General features: G+C 43.1%; 1 long non-coding RNA gene across 1 annotated transcript; it reads right to left on the bottom strand.

Moving 5' to 3' along the window:
* Positions 1-315: 315 nt before the first annotated feature.
* Positions 316-15,584, bottom strand: LOC137342869 (uncharacterized). Its single transcript, XR_010967382.1, has 3 exons — positions 15,496-15,584; positions 8,986-9,091; positions 316-430 (listed from the first exon to the last, which is right to left on the bottom strand). It is a non-coding gene; the product is annotated as an uncharacterized lncRNA (long non-coding RNA).
* Positions 15,585-17,184: the final 1,600 nt, after the last annotated feature.

Genomic DNA, 17,184 nt, shown 5'->3' with positions numbered 1-17,184 from the left:
GTTCTGGGGTGATAGTGGAAATCTAGAACCCTCTCCCCCGACTTCACCTCATTGGCTGTGAAGCGCTTTGGGGTGTCCTGAGGTCGTGAAAGGCGCTATATAAATGCAGGTCTTTCGTTCTTTTTCTCTTGCATTGATGCCCTGAGGTACTGTCAGCATAACAATTACCTGAGAGAAACACATTTTAGAACAGCGAGAGTAAGACAGTGACTGGAGACAAGCCAAATTTAATGAGGGGTAAAAATAATAAACGATAATAATGACAGAACCGTTCCCATAGCAACAGAGCAGGTAAGCTTGAAGCAGAATGGACGGAAGTAGCTATGACAGAGATTAATAGCAAGGTAAGGGGAAAGGCGATGTTCTGTCTGTCTTTATTGAAGATCAAAATCACTCCATGAAATGAGCAGTCCATCGTGTGCAGGTGGAACTATGTAAAGAAGGAGAATATACAAATGAATGTGCAGCAACCATAAAATCAAGGGAAAGTACATTGAAAACTGGTGACATAAAGTAGCAGGTTTGGTATATGTGGGAATATTTCTTTAATATTAAATAATGTAAAACAACAACTGGCAATTGTACAGCATGTTTAATGCAGCAAAATGTACCAAAGTGATACACAAAAGCAATGGGGAGGGGAGACTGGACACCAACCAGGAGCAGAAGAGTTCAGGGAATGTGACCGAAAGCACAATCAAAGAGATACTTTTTGAGGTGGCTTCTGAAGATGAAGAGGGATGTGGACAGTGTCAGAATGGATAGGTCAAGCAAGAGCCCATGAAGATATGGTGTACATATCATTTTAATTAAGCTGCCTGACAATGAAACAGTTAAAACTGAAATGCTGTAGTCCTAGGTAATATCTTTAAAAGAATTTACTGAGAATGCTATGTTGAGATAAGCTGCTCATGGTCGACCAGCCTTATACTAATCGCTGTAGCTCTGGAAAATGTCCTGTCTCAAAGTAATTAGTCTGTTGAGATAAGTCGCTCATGGCTGATCGGCCTCATCTCCCTCCAGTCTAAACTCATCAAGCTGACAATAATCAATCAACGTTGTCTTCCCTGACCTTGTTATGTTGGAAAAATGTCATATTTCGAGGCTCCAGGAGCAAAGTTCGGACTTGTACAGATTACAAGACCAGTATAAGTACAGGTAAGAGATCAATAGTGGAGGTAAAGCTACAGAGGAGGAGAAAATACTGGTCGCGTTATGACTCTACTCAAGACCAATAATGCGGTAATATCGTTCTGTTCTTTTAACTAGCGCTCGAGCTTTGGCCGACTCCTGCTCCTATTTCTTATGTTTTTTAATTGTCGTAATTTGTGCTTGGTTTGATCACCTCAGTAAAGAATCTCTTCACCACCCATAAGATGTCAGGGGCGGATTTAGGGAGGGACTTTGCGGAGTGAGCGCAAACTACCACAATCGCTGTTATTTCCACTGACGGAACGCAGCCGAGTGTTTCATGCTTTAGGGATGGCCATTCCTGTCCATCGCCTCCGGGTGACTGACGTAAGCCGTTGAGAGTTAATGGTTGAGCCTCAGCTGCGTTCACGTGGCCCGTAGGCTCCCTGCATCAATGCGGCCCTGCGTTAGAGTTGCCAACCCTCCAGGATTGCCCTGGAGTCTCCAGGAATTAAAGACTGATTTCCAGGTCACTGCTACGAGCAAAACCCAGGAGAAAAATCATAGGGGCACTAAAAAAGTGAGGTTTTTAAAAAAATCTTTGAACACTTTTGTTTACTAGTTATAAAAAACTATTGGACATGGGGAAGAAAAGGCTGTTTGACTAACTGTCAAGAATCATCCAATCGGGTAATGAGGAGTCTGTTCACTTACCGATTGGCCGTGGGAAGGCGTTGCACCGCTTGGATAGGCTTGTTGGGCTACCAATGGCGGGAGTGTGGGGGCGGGGCAATTGGAGGTAGGTGGTCATGAGACCTCCAGGAATACGTCCAACCAGAGTTGGCTAGATCCTCTCGGGGCCCCATGCAGTTGCTTGGGTGACATGTCCCTAACGACGCCCGTGACTCTTTCATTTTTAGCGACAGAGATACAGGCATAGTAGGGCCTTACCGTGGACTGTTCCTTTAAGAGTTAACTATCCCCGCTGGCAACAAACATACATCTTTTCAGCAGCACCACCAAATATTCCCAAAAGTAGTTTTGAGCATGTCAGATTTCTTTGTAACTGACATCCCAGACTAACCACAAACATACCAGACACTTCAGTCTTGTCTGGATGCAACATCAGAACGGTTAATATGAACCTGAATTAACTTTAGAGGCGGTGCATTGGACTGCCAGATATCGTCAATGGCCACATCTGGACTGATGGAAACTACATCGAATACTGAACAGGAATAGGCTATTGCTGAAAAATAACAATTGTTAAATTTCCCTGGTGCTGTGGTCTTTGGTCTGGGCAGGAGATTGTAACACAATGTGAGACTCCGCCCTACTACAACCCACCCAAGATCCCCCCCCCAAAAAAAACAGTGACAAATGCAGATCGGGCAGGGGGTGGATGTGTCGGGTTTTGCATTGGCTGAGTTCTGACACTCCCCACCCTACCACTAACCCCACCCCCACCGCAGCTTGTGGGATCAGCCTCCTTCTAATATTTCCAGTGAGCTCTCAGGGTAAACAACACCTCCCTTGCTGGATCTCCGGTGCTGCTGCAGCATTTAAAGGTCTGTTAAAGGTTATTGTTTTGGAGGAAAAATTGACATTAATTTAGCTTCAATAGTTGGATGGAGGAGAGAGGGTGGGGATGCACCACATGTCCCAAAGCTTTTTTTTTTGTTCTCGGGATGTGGGTGACATTAGCAAGGCCTAAATTTATTGCCCATTCCCAGTTGCCCACAGAAGGTGGCGATGGGCCTTCTCCTGGTGTATCGGTGGATGTGTTACTGGAGCAAGTGAGGCAGAGGAGGGTGAGCATTCTAGACTCACCAGGTCAAAATCTAACCAGGTGGGCATCAATGAATGTATGGCAGGAGGAACTGAGCGTGTAAGTGCTCAGAACAACACCCAGAGGATTTGGATGTAACTGAGGAAAGATTTAAGCGACTTCATCAGGGTAGCAAAGATAGGACTGCCCACTCCTACTTTATATCGGCAAAAGAGCCAGAGGCGACATGAGGAGACATTTTTGTACGCAGCGAGTTGCAACGATCTGGAATGCACTGCCTGAAAGGGCGGTGGAAGCAGATTCAATTGTAACTTTCAAAAGGGAATTGGATAAATATTTGAAGGGAAAAAATTTACAGGACTATGGGGAAAGAGCAGGGGAATGGGACTAATTGGATAGTTCTTTCAAAGAGCCGGCGCAGGCACTATGGGCCGAATGGCCTCCTCCTGTGTTGTACCTACTATGATACTTTGAAGTGCCATCAAGGATAAGCTTGTCAATTGAGGGGTCAAGAATGAGGGGCCGCTGATACAAGATTAAATGCAGGGGATTTAGAACTGAGCGCATGAGAAACTTCTTTGCAGAAAGAGTTGTATGGTGGTGGAATTCACTTCTTGGCTAAATGGTTGAAGCAGAAATTATGTCAACATTCAAGTTTAGATTGGATAGGTGGAAAAAGGGTTGAAGGGATGAGGCAACGTGGTGGGTAAATATGATTCGAACTATTTACTCATTGGGTAAACACCAACATTAACTGGTGGAGTCAAATGGCCCGTTTCCATGTTGTAGCTTCTTTCATTGTTTCTACGTCTCAATTGAAAAGTTCAACATAAAGCTGGAGAACTGCAGAGTCATCTGATAATTCCAGATGGCAGAAGAGAGCCTTGGGTAGGACTGAGAGACAGACCCTCTTGTTTAAAGAATACACATGGAATTTTTTTTAATATTCTAGAAGCTGAAGTAAATCTCTTCAGTTTTGAGTTATGATCCACAGATATAGGAACAAGAGTGGGCCATTCAGCCCCTCGAGCCTGTTCTGCCATTCAATTAGCTCACGGCTGATCTGTATCTTAACTCCATCTACCCGCCTTTGCTCCCTTACCGAACAAAAATCTATCAATCTCAGTTTTGAAATTTTCAATTGACCCTCAGCCTCAACAGCTTTTTGGGGGAGAGAATTCCATATTTCCACTACCCTTTGTGCGAAGAAGTGCTTCCTGACATCACCCCTGAATGGCCTAGCTCCAATATTAAATTTATGCCCCCTTGTTCTGGACTCTCCCAACAGAGGAAATAGTTTCTCTCCATCTACCTTATCAAATCCTTCAATCATCTTAATCCCAGAGGATTGATTGGGGCACCTTGTTTTGTTTTTGTTATTTTTCCAATCTATGAAATTAAAATGGCAGATAAATTCCGAAATGATTCTCTCTCTGTTTTCTTATTACCTCATTGCCAATTTTAGAATGGGACCAAAAACAAAAATATTGCAAAGTCTTGTGCCCCCTAAAGGCAGAAAGGTTTGAAACAGCTGGCAGCATCTGCCATCAAATTGGCGTACATGCAGAACCCATTACAGACCAGATAGCATCATTACTGTAATTTGGGATGCTGTGATTCAATATGGAGGCTGCCATGCCTGTTACATCACTGCATTAATGCGGAACAAAGGGAACCCAGGCTAACGTTCATGGAAAAGTAACTGCGTGTGACAAAAGTTTTTTTTTTAAAAGTCTTCTTATCAGGAGTGGAAATATCTGCCAGTAAAATTCTTCTAGTGGTCTTTGGCTAACTGACAGCCACTGTATTTTGAGGTAATTCTTTATACAAAGTGCCCTGAGTTGTTTTGACACAATAAGGCGCTGTTTTAACTGGAAGTATTATTCTTTATTTGTTGTTTAAATTAACTGGGAATAGAATGTTCTGCTCACTCTAATCTAATCTCCTGTTTTTGAGAGAAATTCCATGTGCTTTGAAAAAAAGAAAATTTCATCTACAGTGAACAGAATTTAATAGCCCTGGGGGTTACAGCACTGATTTCCCAATTCAGCGATAAGTATATATAATGTGTCTCAGGGGCTGGGGGTCACTCTAATCACCCTGATGCAGTTAGGACAGATTTAAATATCTTCTCAGCTGTAACAGGAGGGATTTTATTTTTAATTGAGAAATGCAAGTAAAGAATCAAGACACTCGCAACATTGTAAAGAGAGATGAGATAAAAGAGGAAGTAGTGAAAACACGATGTCAAGCTCGAGACCTGAGGTCGCGAAAGGCACAATACAAATGCAAGTTCGTTCTTTCGTCTTTCAGGCAAAAAACAAGCTCAAAACAGCTTTCAAGCCCACTGAGCCCAACTGGGAGCTGTGGCTCAGACACAAACAGACCAATGATGCACGTCACAGATCACAGTAGAACACTGGAATGGAATCGCTAATATGGGAATCTCAGTAAAGTTTTTGAATTACAAAACTCAACAGCACCTCAATCCAACTCCCATTTTATTTTCAAAGCTCTAGCAATTTCACGAGTGCAGCGACAGGAATGAAAAGAAGAAAGAACTTGCATTGATATAGAACCTTTCACGACCTCAGGACATCCCAAAGTGCTTTGCGGCCAATAAAGCACTTTTAAAGCGTAGTCACTGTTGTGATGTAGGAAACGCGGCAGCCAATTTACACACAGCAAGGTCCCACAAACCAGATAATCTGTTTTAGTGATGTTGGTTGAGGGATAAATATTGGCCAGGACACTGGGGAGAGCTCCTCTGCTCTTCTTTGAAACAATGCCATGGGATCTTCTTTGTCGGTTTAACGTCGCGCCCAAAAGGTACTCACCATTGCACATTGCGGAGCTTGGATAATGGCGGATCAGCCTCCCCACCACCTTTGGAAAATGTGTGCCCTGGAGAATATTGTGGAAAACTTCTGGATGCAGATGAGCAGGTGTACAAGTCCTGCTAATGGGGAGAATATTTCCAGGTGTTCCAGAGGGATGGGAAGGTTTGATATAAGACAGCCTCCCTCCCCTCTGCTGATTTTGGGGACCACTGGAGGGAAATAGGAAGAACACACAACCTTCCCCCCTGTCCCGCATTGAGATGAAAATTGGGGTCTCAAGGAGGCAAGTGGGAAGCTCATCACACACACACCAACCCTTAACAAGATAAAAATTGGATTCTGCAGGAGTGAAGGGGAGCTGACCCCCATCTGTACAGGGAACAGCAGCTTACAGAAGCCGTCCCCCACCCCCCCCCCCCACTCTGACCCTCTTCCCCACTCCCGTCTTCCTGCCTCCTCCCCATTCACCTGCCTGGATCCACTTATTCCCCCCCCCCAACCCCCCCACCGCCCTCTAACCCGACTTGACCTGAACACTTGACTTGGCCTTGGCTCCCCATGAGCAACAACACAGTAGATCAACTAGTGATATAATAATTATTTAACAGCTGCCGGGGGGCCCTGATGCTGCTCATGATGTATTTTTTTTGGTAATCGACATGGATCAACTCCAGATTAATCCATTCCTGATCCAGATGTGGTATTCCAAGTCACTTTCCGCTCGCTGTCATTACACAGAATCTGGGATTCTGGCACAATTAAATCCAAAACTCTTCCAACTTGAACAATTTTCTAGTTTTAAATCATTTGGCACCCTAACTATAGTCAGCCTACTGCTAAATCTCAGAGCAAAACAATGGTATATTTTGGGAACCTAAACATTTCCATGTTTGAGTTAAGTTTTGAAGTGTTTTTTTTCATTGTTTTTGCTCAGACAGGGTTGTCGGCTGAATGAATTAATGAATGGGCTATGGTACGAGGACTTGCCAATTGGCTGTTTTTATTCCCAATTTGCAGAGATCTAGATCTAAGTATGCATTTCCTGGTGAAACAGCGATACATCTGTCAGGATTTTAAACCGTACATCACTCTGATCAGTTAAGGGGCAATCTCTCGAGGTTGGGGCTGAAGTGCATTGTCAGGTTAGTGTAGGGAAAGGACAGCTGATTTTTCAATATTATGACGCTGTTTTCATGTCCACACTTCTAATGGCTTAGTGCTAGCACATACACTACAATGAGAGAGAGATTAACTGCACAGGCCAGTCTTCAATAAGCATAACCTGAAAGAGGTCTTTAAAATTATGACAGGGTTTGACAGGGTAGATGTAGGGAAGATGTTTCCACTTGTGGGGGAGACCAAAACTAAGGGTCATAAATATAAGATCGTCACTAATAAATCCAATAAGGAATTCAGGAGAAACTTCTTTACCCAGAGAGTGGTGAGAATGTGGAACTCGCTACCACAAGGAGTAATTGAGGCGAATAACATAGATGCATTTAAGGGGAAGCTAGACAAACACATGACAGAGAAACAAATAGAAGGATATGCTGATAGGGGTAGATAAAGTAGGGTGGGAGGAGGCTGGTGTGGAGTATATATACTGGCATAGACCAGTTGGGCTGAATGGCCTGTTTCTGTGCTGTAAATGCTATGTAATTCTATGTAATGGGCTGCAGTGCCATTCCCGTTTCTGTTGCCCAACAGCCAGGAGACCCTGCAACAGTGTGGCATGCACTGCCCATTCCTTGTAGTCTCCAGTCTCCTCTTCTGATTCAGAGGCGAGAGTGCTACCACTGACCACAGCTGACACCTATTTTCAATTCAATTAAAAGGGATCTACGTTCATGAATCAAGTAGATGACAACCCTTTTCTGGATCATTTTGTAAACTCCCTGCCCAGTGTGGAACTGAGCACTGTGCACCAGGAAGATCCCAAGTATAGTCGTTGGTTTGTGTTGGGTTAGCCAGGGGGCATTGGTAAGGGCCATGCTTGTGGTCACTTGGTTCTCACTTCGTTGCTATCGACCATGTTTCCGCTGTAGCCCCTTTTCTTGCTGCTGTCGATGGCGCTGCATTTAACTTCTCATCCAAAGGATGGCACCTGCAGCAATGCACTATTCCCTCAGCCCTGCACTTGTGTGTCAGCTTAGATCACGTGTTCAAGTGCTTTAGTGGGACTGGAACCCACAGCTTTCTAGCCCAGAACCAAGAGTGATTCTAACTTAGGCAAGCTGACACCAATTCAGAGCCAGATAAACACATGAAAGAGAAAGGAATAGAAGGTTATGCCGATAGAGTTAGATGAAGAGGTGTGGGAGGAGGCTCGTGTGGAGCATAAACACCGGCATGGACCGGTTGGGCCGAATGGCTTGTTTCTGTGCTGTACATTCTAAGTGTTTGAATTTTCTGCATTCAATATGGCATTTTCCACATTATAAACAGTATTACATTACCTGTGAGGTGAGCAACCTCACTCCCATCTTATAGCCTATAAATAGAACAGGGAAATCAATCATTCTACAAAACAAATTTGTAATGTGCTCTGAAAATGGTTTGCAAGTACTATTTATTTGAATATTGCACTTACAAAGTAGTCTGTGAAGTTCATTTAACAGATTACCCATTCAGAGACCCTAACCACCCCTAAATTTCAATAATTCTCCATGTTTCCTGCTTCACACTTAAATCCAATCCCATTTTGTCCTGGATTCAAGTTGACAATTAGGGACTGAGTAACACAGTGGGTTCGCCCATGGCCCCATCATCTCTGGCACCTGGCTACAAATCCAGCCCACACTGGTGAGGTTGGTGCCTTCCCTCCCCGCAGTTGAAGGAAGCTTACATGGAATGAGTCTTGGGTTGTCTCAGCTCAGCTCTTAATGGGCAAAATCAGCACTAGCTTTCCACAAATGGAAAGTGTCCCCATCTCCAGCACTAACCTATCTCCCGTTTTGATAAGCACAAAATTCACCACACAAAAAAAAGTATAAACCAAAAGTGAATTAAAAAATTGGAATAAAAAAACTTTTTTTTACAGTATGACTAACATCAACAGGAAGAAGGGAAGTTCAAATTTAATGAATGTAGAAGTAAAAATAATTTCATAAAGAATCACACAGTCCTCAGCATCACAGTTGCTTCCTTTGTGCTGCAGGTTTTAATTATTTCATACATTGCTACTGCCTACTGATTATTCCCCATTGGGTTACCACCCCCACTTACCTCACTCCTATTCACTTCCCTGAAGAACGGTTTTCTGCGATGTTTATTTTCATTATGAGTTCAGCTTCTGAGAATTGCTGCTGTCGGAGTGAATCTCTTCCAAGTGCTTCCAGATGCCATGCAAAGATAAATAGGAACTGTACATTACATCACTGCTTAAAACAAAACCACCAACCCCCAACCCCCCACCCCGCCCAATGGGACAACGTCCTTGAAGTTGCGGTTTCTATTCTCTTTGGGACATTTTGGCTGACTTTCAGTAGCGTTCCGCATTCATGCCTCGTTACCATGTCCTGGCAATCGTATATGTTACAAGCACCTTTAACGTGATAGTTGAAATGATTTGCGATTACTTTATATTACTTAAATGCATTTTGACTTCTTTCTCGTTACCACATAAGCCTTGGGTGCATTATAACAAAAGCAAAATACTACGGATGCTGGAAATCTGAAATAAAAATAGAAAATGCTGGAAAACACTCAGCAGGTCAGGCAGTATCTGTGGAGAGAGAAACAGAGTTTACGTTTCAGGTCGACGACCTTTCGTCAGAACTGGAAGAAGTTGGAAATTTAACAGTTTTTAAAGCAAGTACAGTTAGACAAAAATAGAACAGGAGTTAAAGTTCTCAATTGGGGAAAGGCCAATTTTACTAAGCTAAGAAGTGATTTAACAAAAGTGGACTGGAAACAGCTACTTGAAGGTAAATCAATGTCAGAGCAGTGGGAGGCATTCAAGGGGGAGATTTAAGGGGTTCAGAGTAAACATGTTCCCACAAAGAAAAAGGGTGGGACTGCCAAATCTAGAGCCCCCTGGATGACAAGTAGCATACAGGGTAAGATAAGGCAAAAAAGAAAGCTTATGTCAGACACCGAGAACTCAATACTACAGAAAGCCTAGAGGAGTATAAAAAGTGCAGGGGTGAAATTAAAAAGGAAATTAGGAAAGCAAAGAGAGGGCATGAAAAATATTGGCAAGTAAAATCAAGGAAAACCCAAAGATGTTTTATAAATACAGTAAGAGCAAGAGGATAACTAAGGAAAGAGTAGGGCCTATTGGAGACCAAAAAGGTCACCTATGTGTGGTGGTGGAAGATGTTGGTATGGTTCTTAATGAATACTTTGCATCTGTCTTCACAAAAGAGAGGGACGATACAGAGATTGTAGTTGAGGAGGAGGAGTGTGAAATATTGGATGGGATAAACTTAGTGAGAGAGGACGTATTAAGGGGATTAGCATTTTTGAAAGTAGATAAATCACCAGGGCCGGATGAAATGTATCCCAGACTGTTAAAAGAAGCAAGAGAGGAAATAACGGAGGCTCTTAGCATCATTTTCCAATCCTCACTGGATACAGGCATAGTGCCGGAGGATTGGAGGACTGCTAACGTTGTACCATTGTTTAAAAAGGGAGTGAGGGATAGACCGAGTAATTACAGGCCAGTCAGTCTAACCTCGGTGGTGGGCAAATTATTGGAATCAATTCTGAGGGACAGGATAAACTGTCACTTAGAAAGGCACAGGTTAATCAAGGACAGTCAGCATGGATTTGTTAAGGGAAGGTCGTGTCTGACTAACTTGATTGAATTTTTTGAGGAGGTAACAAGGAGGGTCGATGAGGGTAGTGCATTTGATGTTGTCTATGTGGATTTTAGCAAGGCTTTTGACAAGGTCCCACATGGCAGACTGGTCAAAAAAGTACAAGCCCATGGGATCCAAGGGAGGGTGGCAAGTTGGATCCAAAATTGGCTCAGTGGCAGAAAGCAAAGGGTAATGGTCGACGGGTGCTTTTGTGATTGGAAGGCTGTTTCCAATGGGGTTCTGCAGGGCTCAGTACTAGGTCCCTTGCTTTTTGTAGTATATATTAATGATTTGGACTTAAATGTAGGGATCATGATTAAGATGTTTGCAGATGAAACAAAAATTGGTCGTGTGGTTGATAGTGAGGAGGAAAGCTGTAGACTGCAGGAAGATATCAATGGACTGGTCAGGTGGGCAGAAAAGTGGCAAATGGAATTCAATCCGGAGAAGTGTGAGGTAATACATTTGGGGTGGGAAAACAAGGCAAGGGAGTACACAATAAATGGGAGGATACTGAGAGGTGTAGAGGAAGTGAGAGACCTTGGAGACCGTGTCCATAGATCCCTGAAATTGTAGCAGGAAAGGTAGATAAGGTGGTTAAGAAGGTGTACGGGATACTTTCCTTTATTAGCCAAGGCATAGACTATAAGAGCAGGAGGTTATGCTGGAACTGTATAAAACACTGGTTAGGCCACAGCTTGAGTACTGTGTACAGTTCTAGTCACCACATTACAGGAAGGATGTAACTGCACTGGAGAAGGTACAGAGAAGATTTCTGAGAATGTTGCCAGGTCTGGAGAATTTTAGCTATGAGGAAAGATTGGATAGGCTGGGGTTGTTTTCTTTGGAACAGAGGAGGCTGAGGGGAGATTTAATTGAGGTGTACAACGTCATGAGGGGCCTAGATAGAGAGGATTGGAAGGACCAATTTCCCTTAGCAGAGGGGTCAATAACCAGGGGGCATAGATGTAAAGTGATTGGTAGAAGGATTAGAGGGGAGCTGAGGAAAAAGTTTTTCACCCAGAGGGTGGTGGGGGTCTGGAATTCTCTGCCTGAACGGGTGGTAGAGGCAGAAACCCTCAACTCATTTAAAAAGTACCTGGATGTGCACCAGAAGTGCCGTGACCTACAGGGCTACGGACCAAGTGCTGGAAAGTGGGATTAGGCAGGGTGGCTCATTTTCGGCCGGCGCGGACACGATGGGCCAAATGGCCTCCATCTGTGCAGTAAATTTTCCATAATTCTATGATTCTACAGAGCCAGGGAAAAGAGGGGGTAAGGAAGAACAATGGGGAAGGTCTGTGATAGGGCGGAGGGCAGGAGTGATTAAATGACAAAAGGGATGATGGTGCGAGGCATGGAGGGTGGTAATGGGAGAAGTAAAGAAACAAAAGGTGGGTCTGGAGGAGCTGTGAATGGCAACAGCAGAACCATTACCAGCACCTGCTGTCCGAAAAAATGGGAGCAGTGGTTATGATCTGAAGTTATTGAAATCAATGTTGAGTCCGGAAGGTTGTAAAGTGCCTAATCGAAAGATGAGGTGCTTCCTCGAGCTTCCACTGAGCCTCATTGGAACAGCGTAGGAGACCGAGGACAGAGGTGGAGAATTAAAATGGCAAACAACCGTCAGGTCAGGTCAGGCTTGCGGACTGAGCGGAGGTGTTCCGCAAAGCGATTATCCAACCTGCACTTGGTCTCCCCAATGTAGAGGAGACCGCATTGTGAGCAGCAAATACAGTATACTAATTTATAACAAGGTGGGTGTCGTAGGAAAGTTCCCTTATAGCAATTTAGAAGGTTAAGGGGTGTTTTTATTGAGGTTTTTAGGATTTTGGAAGGAATTGATAAAGGTAGATAGTGAGAAACTTTTTCCGCTGGTGGGGGGAGTCTAGGACAAGGGGACATAACCTTAAAATCAGAGCTAGGCCATTCAGGAGAGAAGTTAGGAAACACTTCTTCACGCAAAGGCTGGTAGAAGTGTGGAACTCTCTCTCACAAAAAGCAGTAGATGCTAGCTCGATTAATAATTCAAAATCTGAGATCGATAGATTTTTGCTACCTCAGGATATTAAGGGATTTGGAGCCAAGGCAGGTGGATGGAAATAGGGAAAAAGATCAGGCATGATCTCATTGAATGGCGGAACACGATGGCCTACTCTTATGTTCCTATGTTTAACATCGCATCAAATGTTAGGTGGGAATACTGTGGCAGCCAAGGTCCAGGAGCGCGCAGGACAACAGTGCTGTAATGACCACATGGTTATATAAACAGTTATTTCCAGTTTTTTGTCTGACGTTGAAGTAACCGAGAAGTTAGTTGAGATAACCAGGAGAGGAGACAAACATCTGCCAATCTAGAGAAACTTCCAATGACAATAATTAGCCTCTAATTGACCTTGAGACCTATTTTGACCTATTTCTCTAGAAGAGAGAAGACTGACGGGTGACTTAATAGAGATCTTTAAAATTATGAAGGGGTTTTGATACGGTAGATGTAGAGAAAATGTTTCCGCTTGTTGGGGAATCAAAACTAGTGGTAATAAATATAAGATAGTCAGTAATAAATCCAATAAGGAACTCAGGAAAAACTTCTTTATTCAGAGAGTGGTTAGAATGTGGAACTTGCTACCACAAGGAGTAGCTGAGGCGAATAGCATAGATGCATTTAAGGGGAAGCTAGATAAAACACATGAAGGAGAAAGGAATAGAAGGATATCTTGAAAGGGTTAGATGAAGGAGGATGGGAGGAGGCTCGTGTGGAACATAAACACCAGCATAGACCAGCTGGGCCGAATGGCCTGTTTCTGTACTGTAATTTCTATATAATTCACTGCAGACTATTTTTTTGCCACAGCAAGTACCTGACTGGCCCTTAAGAAGCCAGGTTTGCAGATAAACTACTCATAAGCACCACTGCTGGATATGGGCTAGCCATTGATGAATTTAAAGGGGAGGAACCATTTCTCTACTCCAGTAACAGTAGCTTGACTGTAAATTTCGGGGTCTCCAGAGTGTGTACATATAAGTCTATATATATAAGAACAAATCAGCGTATCTGAAAAGGTCATTGGTTCTTCAAGCTCATTCCCTCCACAACCAGGTGCAATCTACTGTATCATGGCCTCTACCCAATCCAAATTATTGTGTAACTTATTATGTGCATTTAAAATTTATGCACTGCACTCAGAAACTTGGCCACAGCTCTTCTTCTCCTAGAACGTGTACGGAACAGCATGTCTCGTTCAACCCTGTACAGTTGATTTCAGTCACACAACACGTTCTTGGTTTAGGACGATAACTAACGTCTCCACCAAGACGGGCGGGAATTTATTTCTTGAAACTGTTAGGATCAGGGGAACTCAATTTTTGGTGAATCGCTCGATGCTGACGTATATTTTATTTATCTTAGCAAATCTTAAATCGTTTATTAAAATCATTTTCCTTTTCCCGAATGATTTTGACTCCTTCACAAGGCATCGCCGCGTGTGTCACTCACACCATTTCCGTGGGTAAGTCGGTCAGAAATGAGAGAAAATCTAGAAAAACGTTTCAGCTTAACTCTTCAAGAAAAAAAAGTATTTTGGAAATCAAAAATAAAATTAAGCAAATTGTGTAGATAGAACATTCATCAAAACTGTGTCAGTTTGGCCTAGTTGGTAGCACTTCTTGCTTCTGATTCAGAAGGTTGTCTCTCTCGTGGCTTCAGCGCATGATCCGGGTTGATGTTTGCAGTGTTGTAATGAAGGAGCTGCCATTCTTTGGATGAGATGTTGAACCAAGCCTCATCTGCTAGTGGTTCAGGTGGATGTGGCGATCCCATGGCAATATTAGATGAAGAAAGCACAGTCAGTTCTTCTGGCCAACATTAACCAACACTACCAAGACCAGATTCACTGGTTATTGATCTTTTAACTATTTGTGGGAACTAACCGTCCACAAAATGTCTGGCCTGTTTGCTCTTTTCCCAACGGACATTGCACTTCCAAGTAATTTGTTGTATATGAAGTGCTAGGAAACATTTTTTAAGAGATGTATACAACTGTTGATTTCATTTTCTGTCATAACTATCACAACTGTTGAGCACTTATGTGGGCAGCATCATTCAGTGATTTAATTTTAATAAGCCACGGGCTTTGACTGCTTTATTCCCTTGTCAGAGTACTCAAGTGGACTAGTTTTATGTTTTAAGTCTGAGGGATTGAGATGATGGCACAAACTGAATAAGTCTTGTAGCCCTGCGAGGATTTGCACTTGCAATACACAGAGATAAATAGCACGCAAAGCCCGCGCACACTCCCAGGCTCCAAACCCCGCCCACACCCCCCAGGCTGCGGTACGGGCCGTTTGCAGCCTCGGTCTGCTGGAGGCGTTTGGAGTCTCGGCGGTACTCAGGCTGCAAACCCTGCATACTGCCCCAGGCTGCAAACCCCTACAGCCCCAGGCTCCAAACCCCACCTACACCCGACTGCCCCAGGTAATTATGATGCTTGAGGAACACAATAACAGAAAGGAATAGCAAATGTGCCATAAATTACTCAGACTCAGTTTTAGACCTGCAATACTGTCCTATCAAGTATTTGATCTTAGTTACATATTTATTGAGAAGCAGTAATCAGAAGTACTTGCCTGCAGAGGGGGAGGCAAAGCCATCCCGGGATGTGCTCATGTAGTAAGTTGCCATCTGTCTGGATTAGAACCACTTATTGAGTTGGCTGCAATGCAGCTTGTATAATGCCAATTGGACATTCAAAGTTCATTACCTTTAAATAAAAATGTGTGTTTTTTTAAACCTACACTGCTTATAATGTGGAGAAATTACTTGTTAATATTAATAAGATTTTCAGTGAGTTTTCCTCCACCATGCCATGATTATAACTTTGCCCTGTCTCCAGATTTGTTTTGGCAAAATTGGTAATTCTAGTCATGGACTTACCAGCAGATGGTGTCAGGTGACATTGGCATAGATTTGGCAGTAGGTTTTCCACAGACCTCTTGACTGGGGAGAGTTTGCAGCACAGAGCCCCTATTGGGACAGAAGAAGGAAAAACAACTTTTGAGAGTGCACAGGTCCATTTGTTAAAAAATTACTGCAGGTGCAAAACATGAACTGTTTTTGAAAATTTTACCGTAAATCTCCTGTGCACTGTCGTGGCGCATTTACAGAGAAAAAAAGCATAAACGCTCCCCCTTTTGGGCTTTCCTCCAAAACTATTATTTCAAAAACAATTTCCTGGTTTTTGAATTTTTTATAAGCAATGCTTTTTTCTCCTGTCAGTTGCTGCATTGTCAGCCTGCTGATGTCACAACATTTCAGGTGTGCTGACCAACAGCTTGCAAAGAAGAAAAAAGGCTGCCATTGCAGGAGGGGAGTGACATATGGAGGGCGAAGGTCAAAAGTTCATTCCTCATTCGTGTTCTTATATAAAAGAAAAGCATTCTTTTATAAGCTTTAAAAAAAATGCAATTGTATTTTTCATTGAAACAAGGTAAAACAATGAGTTTTTGTTAATCTAAGTGAAGTTATTCTTCAAAAGTATGACAGGAAGCCCAATGAATTTCTCTTTGTGCCAGACAAATAGCACATAATTCATAACCGAAGATACTATACGAGAGTAGGGCTATAAACATTGTCTGGACAAAAGTATATTTTAATTATATATTGCTGTACAGTTGTTTACTTAAAGTGTTTTCATCTGAGTTCATACCATCCACACATAATAATGAAAGGCTTACTCTGGCAAAATGTCTCTCAGGGCTTCGTACAGAGAATACAGAGTGCAGTAACTGCTGTTATGTAGGCAAACATGGCCATTCTGAGAGATGAGGTTAATCTGTTTTTTGGTATGTTGAGGGAGGAATATCGGTTGAGATACTGAGAGAATTTTCTGCTCTTCTTCAAATGGTTCCATTGAATCTTCAGCATTCACCCGAATAAGGATTCAAGATTTCAGCTTAACATCTCTCAAAGATGGCGCCTCTGACAATGCAGCACTCCCTCAGTACTACTTTAGTTCCAGTCCTGCTTAAACCTACAACCTGCTGTCCATGAGTGGAAAGCCCTACCAACAAGGCCAAACTGACGATTGTAATAATACTTAAAATAGTTCACTGGCTATTCCATGGCTGTAATTCCTACGATTCTGTGTGAACATAAGAACATAAGAAATGGGAGCAGGAGTAGGCCATACGGCCCCTCGAGCCTGCTCCGCCATTCAATAAGATCATGGCTGATCTTCGATCTCAACTCCGCTTTCCCGCCCGATCCCCATATCCCTTGATTCCCCTAGACTCCATAAATCTATCCATCTCAGCCTTGAATATACTCAACGATGCAGTATCTGCAGCCCTCTGGGGTAGAGAATTCCAAAGATTCACAACCCTCTGAGTGAAGAAATTCCTCCTCATTTCAGTCTTAAATGGCCGACCCCTTATCCTGAGAGTTAACACTTCACGACCGTTGACACTTCAAAATATTACATTTGACCAGACAGCAGGTAACAAGGCAGAAAGCTGGTGGAAGTGGACAATCAAGAGGGTACACAAGTACATGAAGAGGTACAGAGCTGCACCATATGTAACTCATGTAAAGCCCATTTTGTAAGTAGTTGAAGAGAATATGAAA

This window comes from Heptranchias perlo, chromosome 26, assembly GCF_035084215.1.
Source record: "Heptranchias perlo isolate sHepPer1 chromosome 26, sHepPer1.hap1, whole genome shotgun sequence".
NCBI lineage: Eukaryota > Metazoa > Chordata > Chondrichthyes > Hexanchiformes > Hexanchidae > Heptranchias > Heptranchias perlo.
This window is presented reverse-complemented; position numbering and strand designations above follow the sequence as displayed.